General features: G+C 41.2%; 1 protein-coding gene across 6 annotated transcripts in view; it reads right to left on the bottom strand.

Moving 5' to 3' along the window:
- Positions 1–246: 246 nt before the first annotated feature.
- The window catches only part of LOC106872250 (uncharacterized), a 56,628-nt gene continuing 44,701 nt past the window's right edge, over positions 247–12,173 (bottom strand). For 5 of the 6 annotated variants that reach the window (XR_016242482.1, XR_016242484.1, XR_016242486.1 and 2 more), the window contains exon 3: positions 3,363–3,477. The gene's annotated coding sequence lies outside the window, so the exon portion shown is untranslated. Of the gene's footprint in view, positions 3,478–12,173 lie in introns of all 6 variants that reach the window. The other variant, XR_016242485.1, reaches the window with a different exon arrangement.

Here is a 12,173-nt window from a genome sequence, read left to right as displayed (position 1 = left end):
GGTTACATAATTGGACTGTTATCTAACAACCTATTAAGCCCCAAGTGCAAAACCGACTGGTAAGGATGGCCACAATGGATACATAGTACTATAATACTGTACACTTCAATCAATATATATATGTATATATATACACACGCTTTCCCAAGGTGCTATGCAGTGGGACTGAACTTGAAGCCATGAGATTACAAAATTAGTTTCTTTCCCACACAGCCATGTCTCTGTCTGTATGATAAATTTATTAAGTTTTCTTTTTTGTATATCACTACGTTAAGAATATAAAGGGTTGCTATTTTTAGTACAGTGCCTATAGAAGAGCTTCAAGTAGATAGTGGAGAACTGTTCCACCCCAGTCCAATATCACAGGACCATATGTTTATTGTGTCTACAGTGAATCTGTTTATGACACAGATGGGGGTTTGCCTTATTGAAATTAGCTTTAAAAAAAAAAGGGTGGGGTTTTTCTCTCAAAGTATTCTGTTTCCCTATTTTTATTCACAACCCATGGGTGATTTATCTGAAACTCCTCTTTTCACCCTCCTTCAAAACTTTTTTTCACAACAAATCCAGATAAAATTGTAATCTACTCCATATGTAAAGAATTTTATCTTCAAATATTCATGTTTGTTGCATGCAGCTATGAGGAAACAAAGTTACGGTGTTGGGGTACACTTCTGTTGGACATTAATACAACCTTGAAACATGTATCTCACAGTGAATTAAGACTGAATTGTGAAGTTGAAATCTTCAATTATAAAAGCCTCTTGAAAAGCACATGATAATTAAAATACATTAAAAGAGACCAACAGAAGTACTAGGCTTGCAAAGAATAAGTCCCGGGGTCGATTTCTTTGACTAAATGGTGGTGCTCCAGCGTGGCCACAATCAAAATGATTGAAACAAGTAAAAGAATATATTGCTAAGGCATTGAGATCCAAATAACCTGGTGTGAAACTGAATATACACCAGAATGACACATTAGTCAAGTAGGGAGCAGTAATAAGAAAAGGAATGACAAAGGAAGGAGCAATCATCCTAGAAAGTTCAGAAGATGATCGTTTATTCCTTTCTCATCTCTTCTCTTCTACATACATGTACACACACACACACACACACACACACACACACACACACACACACACATGCACAAACACACATATAACTACAGACACATGCAAATTTAGGGATTGGAACAGGTGAAAATCCCAGTAACATATGTCTCCCAGCTAGCAGAACCTTATTCTCTTGAGATATTTTGACAACAATGTAACCTTCATTTAACTAAGGTGTATTCACCCTTATCAGTAGCTAGTGGAGTACCCCTCGTTAGGCTAATTACTATTTCTGAGGTTCTGCTGGTGATTTTATCTCCTCTGTTCCCTAATTTTCGAAAACATTTACAATCTTCTTTGACAATAAACCACTAATGTTCTTCAAAGTTGCTTTTTATACTTTCTACTATGGACTGCTTGAAGCTTACTCACTTCCTACACCTTGATCCTGAGATCTTGCACTTAAATATATACACACATATATATTTACATATATCAATATCTCTCTATCTATCAATCTAATACAACAGCAAGACTCTCATCGGCAAGACTATTTAAGCAGGAGAATTAAGACATTCGCTCTCTTTCTTCTTTCCCATTTCCTCTCACGCTTTTACATAGTCTTGGTGTATTTGTTGATTGTGTGAGGAGGGGTCGACTGTCTTGTGCTTTCTCTCCGCCTTAAGCAGGATCAGCAATGCCAACAGTAAGGAACATGTTCTATTCAGACCTTAGGGGGTCCGAATTGTCCTCTTCGGAGGAGTGGCTCGTATGAGCAGTTGATAGAATGGACAAGTGTTTAAGGAAGAAGAAAGATTTGCTGAAGTGACAGAAGTCACAAAAAAGGAGGTGGACCTGACAAACATGGAGAAATATGAGAAGATGGCACGTAGGATCGGTGGTGATGCTAAGTTGTCCCTACTCCAGAAAGTATTGGAAAATATGGGTAAGAAAACAGTAAATATATAAGGTGTACTCAGTGGAAGAAAGGAAAATTGAAAACGTTGAGGCAGAGGAAGCAGATTTGGAACAATTGTGGTTCAAGAAGGCAGGAAAGGCAAAAGAATATGCTGTAACCACAGTAACCTACATATCTTGGAAGAAGGACTTCCAGGATTAGGGTGGAGAGAATCCCACCAGAAACAGATGTGGCTTGGGTTGTGGCGGCTGTTCTTCTCAGAAGTAAAGAAGAAATAGCCGTCCTGCAGGCCACGAAAACAGAAAATTCTGTATGGAAAGAGCAAACATTGGACCTGATCATATTGGGTATTGGCAGAACCACTGAAAATATGGTGGAAACGGTGACCATTGGAGACGTAGTGTTGAGAGTGGGGGTGGGGGTGGAGGGCAGAACCCCTGGTTGCTTTAAATGTGGCTAAAAAAGGCCTCTGCAGAAGCAGAGAAGTCAGGAAGAAGTTAGAAAGGGGCCGGAGAAGGTGCAACAGGAAGAAAAGAGAAACAAAGAACAGTGGATGGTAGCTGAAGGAAGAGGAAGAAAGGACAGATTGAATTAGAACCCCAAGCCATACACCCCGTCCCACCCCACCCCGCCCACCCCACCTTCGCAGACACCCCCCTCCGCCCATTCCCCTCCGATACAAAGCAAGTGAAAAAAAAACAAATACAAAAAAACACAAGGCTCAACAGGCTCCCCCCCCCTCCCACTGGAAATTGTTTCGCGCGTGTTTGAAAGGCGTAGACCAGGAAGGGATCCAGAAGAGAACAAAATGGAGAACTGCAAGATTTGTGCATGTCGATGGATGGACAAACACTGAGGTGTCCGAAAGCCAAAAAAACGACGAAATATTGAGATTCAAGAGGGGTTATAAGTGTTGGAAGGTGAAATGTGATTTAAAGACGATATCAGACAATATAAAGTACGACGAACTGACCCAGAGATACTCCACAGCCATTACAAGCCTTCAATTCCATTACAACTTTCTCTCTCTCTCTCTCTCTCTCTCTCTCTCTCTCTCGAGCTATAGAAAGACAAATACACACGTTATATACCTACAGACATCTATATAAACACACATGTAATAATAAACAGACACGTTTCCGAAGAAACCTTTCACTAAAAAACACATTTTCGAAGGTGAGGGGCGTGACTGCATCCGCACCCTTTTTCTTTAAACATGTTTTATAAATGACATTTGGCAGAAATACGTTTGAAAACAATAATAAACGAATGCTGAAATTATAAAAATTAGTAGTAACGAAGTCTGAACAAAAGCAAAAGCATGTTAGTGTTTTGTTTTGTCTTTATTGAAACAAGCGAAAGCCAATTAAAAGGAAATCTCTTTGCCTTACCTTGTTCGAAAATGTCTGCGATTCAGCAGAAGACATCAGCTGTGAAATGGTTTTGGCTTCTTTTGCGATTTCTGGCGCAGAATTTTTCAGCGAATAACTTGTATTTTTCGATTTTCTGGAGATAGAATTACAGAATAAAGGAGAATTTTGTGGTTTATGCTTTGTCGGGTGTTGAACGAGAGAAATGTTGAAATTTACCTTTTTTTCACACATTCGAATTCACCGCCATTAATATGCGCACACACCTGCTATTGCGCACGCGCACGCGAGTCATGACTAGTCGATCCTACAATAACAATCTATTGCCAATGCATGTATGCACAAAACATGCAGGACGGTTTGTTTTGGTTTTTTTGAACAAAGTAAATAAAACACATTGTAAACAAAACGCAAACACCCTCATACATGTTTTGTGCGTGACGCGCACGCGCGCTAGGTAGTCGTAGGATCCACTAGTCACGTCTCGCATGGCGGATGCGCGCCCTGGATCCAATCTTCTTGAATCGTACCTTGATAAAATGTTTTCATTTCAAAATAAAACCAACAAAAATAATCTCCCATAATCTTTACCTCCGCTGATTTTTACATACCCCGATGACCGATCTAAGAAATTTGGGGAACGATTTACCGTCTGGTGAATGGAACCGAGTATATGCAGATTCCAATAGCTTGCCAAATTGTCAGTCATAAATTTTCTGCAAGAACGTTTTGTCTGATAACATTCTCCAACATCTCTGCACTCCTATCGGGTAGACGTTGAAGAAATCCTTTTTCTGGTTGTGGTGTCATAACATCCAACAACCCAAGTTTTGCGACACATTCGTCGTCCATTGTTCTTCTTTTTGAAGAACAAACTTTCATGGAACTCCACTCTATGGTCCGGACCAGCAATTGGAGTTTTGTCCGGCACCAGTTTTTTGCCAAACAAACATCTCTACAGAACTGGTGCCACTGAACGGCAGTTCTTATATCAATGCAATTTATTCTTGCAGATATCGTGACAGTTAATTCGAAAATGAAAAATAAAATTAAACACTAAATAAAAAAAAAAAATTCCATATAATGGCAGCTTGGAGTTTTCTCCAAAGGTTCCTTTCCTGATGGAAAGAGGAATTGTATCTTTTTTACTTTTAGCTCACTTTCTTTTGACAAAATCCCGTCAATAGAACGACTAGAATTTTGAAAATTCATTGAACAGCCATGCTACATGGCAGTGAAACATGGGCTGTAACTGCTGAGGACATGCGTAAGCTCGCAAGGAATGAAGCCAGTATGCTCCGCTGGATGTGTAATGTCAGTGTGCATACCCGTCAGGGTGTAAGTATCTTGAGACAAAAGCTGAACATAAGAAGCATTAGTTGTGGTGTGCAAGAGAGACGATTGCGCTGGTATGGACATGTGGTGAGAATGGATGAGGATAGCTGCGTGAAAAAGTGCCACACCCTAACAGTTGAGGGAACCCGTGGAAGAGGTAGGCCCAGGAAGACCTGGGCTGAGGTGGTGAGGCAAGACCTTCGAACATTGGGCCTCACCGAGGCGATGACTACTGACCGAGACCTTTGGAAATGTGCTGTGCGTGAGAAGACCCGGCAAGCCAAGTGAGATCGCTGCCAGTGCCCCTGGACTGGCTCTTGTGCGGGTGGCACATAAAAGACACCATTTTGAGCGTGGCCGTTGCCAGTACCGCCTGACTGGCCTTCATAGGATTTTCGAGCGAGATCGTTGCCAGTGCCCCTGGACTGGCTCTTGTACGGGTGGCACATAAAAGACACCATTTTGAGCGTGGCCATTGCCAGAACCGCCTGACTGGCCTTCGTGCAGGTGACACGTAAAAGCACCCACTACACTCTCTGAGTGGTTGGCGTTAGGAAGGGCATCCAGCTGTAGAAACTCTGCCAAATTAGATTGGAGCCTGGTGTTGCCATCCGGTTTTACCAGTCCTCAGTCAAATCGTCCAACCCATGCTAGCATGGAAAGCGGACGTTAAACGATGGTGATGATGATGATGATGTATGAGCCAATGAAGGAGGCCTCTACATGGTAGCTAGACCTGCTAGAAATAGCAACCAAATCTCCCTCAAAATCACACCCTACTCTCTTATCTATGTATATATGTATGTATGAGCCAATAAGGGAGGCCTCTACATGATAGCTAGACCTGCTAGAAATAGCAACCAAATCTCCCTCAAAATCACACCCTACTCTCTTATCTATGTATATATGTATGTATGAGCTAATGAGGGAGACCTCTACATGGTAGCTGGACCTGCTAGAAATAGCAGCCAAATCTCCCTCAAATCACACCCTACTCTCTTATCTATGTATATATGTAAGTATGAGCCAATGAGGGAGGCCTCTACATGGTAGCTGGACCTGCTAGAAATAGCAGCCAAATCTCCCTCAAATCACACCCTACACTCTTACCTATGTATATATGTATGTATGAGCCAATGAGGGAGACCTCTACATGGTAGCTGGACCTGCTAGAAATAGCAGCCAAATCTCCCTCAAATCACACCCTACTCTCTTATCTATATATATATATGTATGTATGTATGTATGAGCCAATGAGGGAGACCACTACATGGTGGCTAGACTCAGGATATGCTGTGTCATGTGGTTCTGGATTTGTCAATGACAGAATGGTCATGGCTGTGATACTTTTGATCATGGATTTTGCTCAATCTGGACTAACTTGAGGTTAAACAACACCAACAACAACAGCCACCACACTCCCCCCTTAATCCTTCAGCATCCTCACAACATCAGAAAAGAGGATGGTGTTTAACCACATTCCCATCTGGCAAACAAAACACTTCACAACCACTTGAAGACAGAACCACAGCGCAGAATGAGGGCAAACCAAAGTGTCGAGTGGTCCAACACCATCTAAAAATGCTGTTGGTCAATTAGGATTGTTCCGATCACTGGAACAGCCTGCTCGTGAAATTAACAAGCAAGTGGCTAAGTGCACCACAGACATTTTTTACTGTTTTCTATATGCTTCAGCCATTTGACTGTAGTCATGCTGGAGCATCGCCTTAAAGGGTGTTAGTCGAAGAAATCAACCTCAGAACTTATTCTATCGCTTTCTTTTGTTGAACCACTAGGTTACAGGGACACAAACACACCAGCATTGGCTGTCAAGGAATGGTGGGGACAAACACAAAGACACACATATATGTGATGGGCTTCTTCCAGTTTCTTTCTACCAAATCCACTCACAAGGATTTGCTTAACCTGAGACTATAGTAGAAGACAAGATGCGACTGACATGCATACGATAGATGTAGTTCTCAGGGAAATCCAACACAGAACACAGAACATGATAAGCTGGTCCACTGAATTACAGGTATGACTCATTTCTGCCAGCTGAGTGAGCTGAAGTAAAGTGTGGGAACCAAACCCACACCCTTACGATTATGAGCTGAATCTCCTAACCAGGAGCCACACACCTATAAAATAACAACATAACAGGATAATCAACCGACATCTAATCCGTTGTCCCCCAGACATTGCCAGGCAACTATTTCAACCCTGGATAAATCACCAAGAAAACTGGTTCCAAAATAACAGACTGCCAAACCCTATCTGATTTCTTAGCAGCAAACCCCATGGAACATCAGACAACTGACCCCGCTCCACTTAAACCCACAGAGATATCTCACATGCAAGAGACAAAACTACCAGGAGATACGTACAAGTGCAGGTGTGTAGCTTAGTGGTTAGTGGGCTTAGACGATTACAATTAAACACACGTATATTATCATTTATTAAATTGCATTCAATTTGCCATGCATTATTCGTTTCATTATCCATCATCTTTTCCTTCAATTTTCAGGTACATTGAAGACCCTTTATTTGTCATTGCTTCAATCGACGTGAACAAAGTGTCTGGCAAAAAGTTCTGCTGAGATCGAAAGGAAACTTTATCCACAAAACACACAGAGAATGTGCAGCAATGAAGGCCAAACAGTGGTGGACGAACATAATCCCTTAAAGACTGACACTTTCAAAGGTGGCTCTGCATGTATGTGTGTGTGTGTGTGTGTAACAGAGTTTTGTTGAGTTGAAGTGGGATTTAAAGGGTGTAAACGAAGAGGCTACCAAGCGCAAGTTGAACCAAGACGGAACTAACTACAACTGTAGCTATTAAGACTGAACACTATACTATACATTACACAATGTAGTCCTAGATACACTCTGTCTGAATAACAGAAGGGATGGTCATTGCTGGAACATCTTTGATTGTAGAGCTGCCCGGATCAGGACTGACCTGGGATTAAACAACAACAACTGGCCTATACGTTTTGGCTCGAACTGCTAGAAGTAGTAACCAAATCTCGATTAAAATCCCACACAACTACTTCAAGCAGAGACGTAGGAATAGGATGGGATGGTCACGGCCAGAGTGACTTTGAGCACGAGCCTGCTCAGTCAGGTTTGACCCTGGGTTAAATAACAACACGCACACTATAATACAAAAGTAGCCTATACGCCTCTTTTTTCGAACCGACAAGTTACAGGGGCATAATCGCATCAACATTAGTTATACGGCGATGGTGGGGTGACATACAGACACACAAATACATACATTCGTATATATATGCGTGCGTGTTTGTCTCTCTCTACGTCTCTCTCTCTCTCTCTCCACACACACATATATACATATATATAGATATATATATATATATATATATATATATATATATATATATATATATATATATATATATATATATATATATACATATGTGATAATATACGGTAAAACCATATAACCAGAGGAGGGCTTACTCTCCAAGTAGAGAAGTGGGTAAATATAAATAGACCTCATAACGATACCAGCTACCAAATGGTTTCACGGCGAATTGGGGCCCCAAGTGACCTTTGTAAAGTCATTGGGGAGATTCCCGAGCCGATTATCGAGGTCTATTTAGATTTATATATATATCGTATATTTATAAAGAGGGCAAATTTAGCCATTTCTCCGTAGATTGAAAAAAAAGATGAACAACTGTAATCGATTTCCGAACATTATTGGGTTCTCATCAAACATGAAAAATAGAATTTATGTTGAGTCAGTCTCAATAAGTATAGATTTATTCATCGGAGAAAGTTACATAGTGACTGAAGGTTCGAGAGTTTCGTGCAGAGGCACTTATCAAACTAATTAAATCAACGTTTTCTATATAAAACGAAAAAGCAGGACAGTATCGGAAACAGATATGACGCAGATACTATTTTATATATAGGCAGGAAGACTTTTGGTCAATAATATGACAGAATTAAGGCAAGATAAAAAATGAAAGTTGTCAATATATAAGGTATTCTGCCTAAACTACGTCTTTAAGATACGATTTGTTAGTAGTAACGCAAAAAGGAAACTATTTCCTAAGGAACTCAAGCAGATAGAGAGGAATAAAGACAAAAGGAAAGTAAAGATTTAATGAAAAGGTGAATCAGGTTGGAGTTGAAAAAAAAGGCACTTACCCAGGCAGTGGTCAAGCAAATAATGGTATGGAGTATTAAATGGTCGTTTTGTATTGAAAGAATTTTGAAGGGGTTTTATTTTTAGACTGGGGTCAAACGGTCGAATCCAGTCAACCGTGTTTTAAGTCTTTAGCAACACCAATTACAAAGAACTTGGGAGTGGTACTAAAAGATGGAGAGAAGTATTGACAGACAGAAACTAGGTGGGAGCTGTCTTCAAGAATTCAAGTAATGCTATATATTCAAAATTAACCATACATGCTGGTTTTGTTGTTATTGTTGCTGCTACTGTTGTTATTGTCAATTAAGTTTTGGTATTTTGACGCTATTTGCCTTCAGTTCAGAAGTTAGTGGTTCTAAACTCCCTAGGGAATTTTATGCCAGCTTCATTACTTTTATTTATTTATATGTTTATTTTTTTCTTTGTTTTGAAACGAGATCGAACTTAAGCATTTTATACCGATAGATTTTAAACACTTTTTTTCTGCAACTGGTAAGATTTTGTAGGGGATGCAAATTTTGATCTTGCAACCCCTGAAAACTCTAGGGGGTGTGGGTGCACCCGCTGCACCCCCTGTTCCCGGCCATTGTATATATGCCTGTTTATATTTATATATATACACACACATACATATATATAGCGTGTATGTGCTTCATAGAAGCCCACAAATTTATATATATATATAAAAGAAGAGGCGGGGAGCAGTAAATTTGAGTAAAATCTATTTAAGATTTAGTTGTTAAGTTAAATAAATGAGGGAAAGTGCGAGAGTTCCGTGAATGGATTTCGTCAAAGTTTGACGAGTCTGAATTACGAAACTCTTGAGTAACTTACGTAACCCTTCATAGATAGGTGTGTGTGTGTGTGTGTGTGTAGATAGACAGACAGAACGTAGACCGTTAGACAGACAGATAGATTTCTTTATTAGCTACACAGGGCCGTATACAGAGGGGAAAATACAATGTAGAACTTTTCTATTCGAAAGAAAGAAAGGAAAACAAAAACGATTAAAAAAGTTTGGGGCGTGTAAACAGCAAAATAAAGTGGAGTAAAAAGGTAAAACAAATTAAGTTTATCTGTGGAAAGAGGAGTCTGCGAAAAAGACCACGGTGACCTCAGGCAAGGAACCGAAACCAGTGCCCTAAGGACAGCTTCTAAGTAACGATGGTCAACCTTATCGAAAGCTTTCGATTGATTCAAACTGATCGGTGCCCCCAACCATGCACGATTCCTTAACTACCCTGTCTATGATGTAACGCATCAGATGGAAGTTGTCATGGATACTCCTGTCCGGCACAGCGCATGTTTGCGTCTCAACGATAAGCTCCAACCTCTCGGCTAGCACCGTGGCCAAAATTTTCAAATCTGCGTTGAGCAGAGTGATGGGCTGAAAATGATCCATAACAATCTCCTTGTTTGGATCTTTCTTTAACGCTACCACCGCTCCCCACCTCACAAAACTGCGGATACTCCCATTTTGATGCCAGTGACAGTAGACTGCAGCCAAAATGCCTCCAAACAAGTCTGGAATATGACAATAAGGCTCGTAAGGCAGACCGTCCAAGCCCAGCCTGTCATTGCACCACATACACTCCAAGCCATGCAGGTAGGCACTAAAGTCCACCCTGCATTCTGACCCACCAGTTGTCCCGTACAGTCGGGCAAATTACTGTTGAAAGGCCTCACACATCCTTTCGGACTCGAGTAATTCGCGCCCCTGTTCATCTGTCAGAGACCGAATGGTGGCTTTGTTGCCTTGTTGCGCCTCTGCCACTTTGACCTCTCAGGTGGCTCCAACTCCTTCGTTTCCCAGAGCACTCATCCTAGCTCTGACAACATATCCTTCGTGTTTGGCGTTGAAATGTTGGTCATGGGCCAACCTCACTGCCAACACATTGGACATGATGCCACATGTATGTGCCTCTTCTAATTTCTTAACTAGGTCTCCCTCTATTCTATTTCGATCTATCACTAGAGCCTTTTTATACCTAACCGAGTCTATTTTAATTGCTTTCTTTAGGGCATACCACCATCTATTGTTGATGCTGGTGCCCGTCAACGCCCTCTTAACTAGTGTGCTAATCCGGTCTCTGTAAGCCTGGCACGCCGTGAATAACGCATCTAGTTTCCAGTAACTGGGACCCTGCCTATGACTCTTATCTAAGTCAAACATACAAGTCACAAATTTATGACCTGTGTAGCTGACTATATGAAACTGTGGACAACCTACACTATCCCTATCCACTGTCCTGTAGAACACTATCTAAATACGATCAGGATGGCCCGATGCGATTGGTCCATGTCCACTTTAGTGCATTCAAGTGGTCCAGTCGGTACCTATCAGACAGTTGGAAATGTCTGAGTGGGTCTTTGAAGCATTTACATCCCCTTCTATTTCTATCTCTACCCACGTAGTCTAGTTGCATGTCCAAGGTAGCGTTCCAATCCCCCACTGAAAGTAAAAGTCGAGACGTTCCCAGGAAAACCTCTAGACGTCGAAAGAAATCCAGCTGACCTGTTAAGGACGGTGCATAAATTGTTATCGGTCGAAAAGCACACCCATTACTACCATTGACATCCAAAACGACCAGCCTACCCTCCGGGTCTAGGAATATTGCTCTTACTTTGAGGTCCAGACTCTTCCTAAAAGCACCATGGTACCACCTCCTCCCATTCTTGGCAGACACGGAGAAAAACAAACGTCAAATTGTCTGCTGAACATGTGTTGGGGAGACCGTGGGTTGTGGAGTCTGGTCTCACTGATGGCTATATGTCTATTCTGTGACTCGATCTCATTTAACAGACAGCCTTGTTTCCATGGGGACCCCAAGCCACGCACATTTATACAACCTATTCTAAGCATGTTCCTATCGAAAGTTGTGTTTTACAAACAAAAGGAAAAGAATGAGAGAGAGAGAGAGAGAGAGAGAGAGAGAGAGAGAGAGAGAGAGAGAGAGAGAGAGAGAGAGAGAGAGTCACTGTTTGAAGGTTGGTTGTTCCCCTCTTCAAAATCATTTCTCAGAATGTTTTTTGTCCATTTTTTTTTTCCTGTTAATTACTTTTGAAATCTCCCTCCTGCATCAAGGTAGAGAGATTTCAGTATGTTTTGTGTCACGTGAAGGAGGTTTTTTTGTGTTGTGCATGGGTGATTGTTTGTTTTCACATTCACTTCTGTTGGTGTATTACATTAGGTCTGAATTGTTTGTGTTTATTGCTATCAACTTTCGTAGGGCCATTTGGTATGTGTTTGTAGTGTTGCTGTCAATCTTTTTTATTTTGTGTGGGAGTTTTGCTCTTCTGAGCGGTGAACCCTCCCT

This window comes from Octopus bimaculoides, chromosome 7 (genome assembly GCF_046866305.1).
Source record: "Octopus bimaculoides isolate indiv1 chromosome 7, ASM4686630v1, whole genome shotgun sequence".
NCBI lineage: Eukaryota > Metazoa > Mollusca > Cephalopoda > Octopoda > Octopodidae > Octopus > Octopus bimaculoides.
This window is presented reverse-complemented; position numbering and strand designations above follow the sequence as displayed.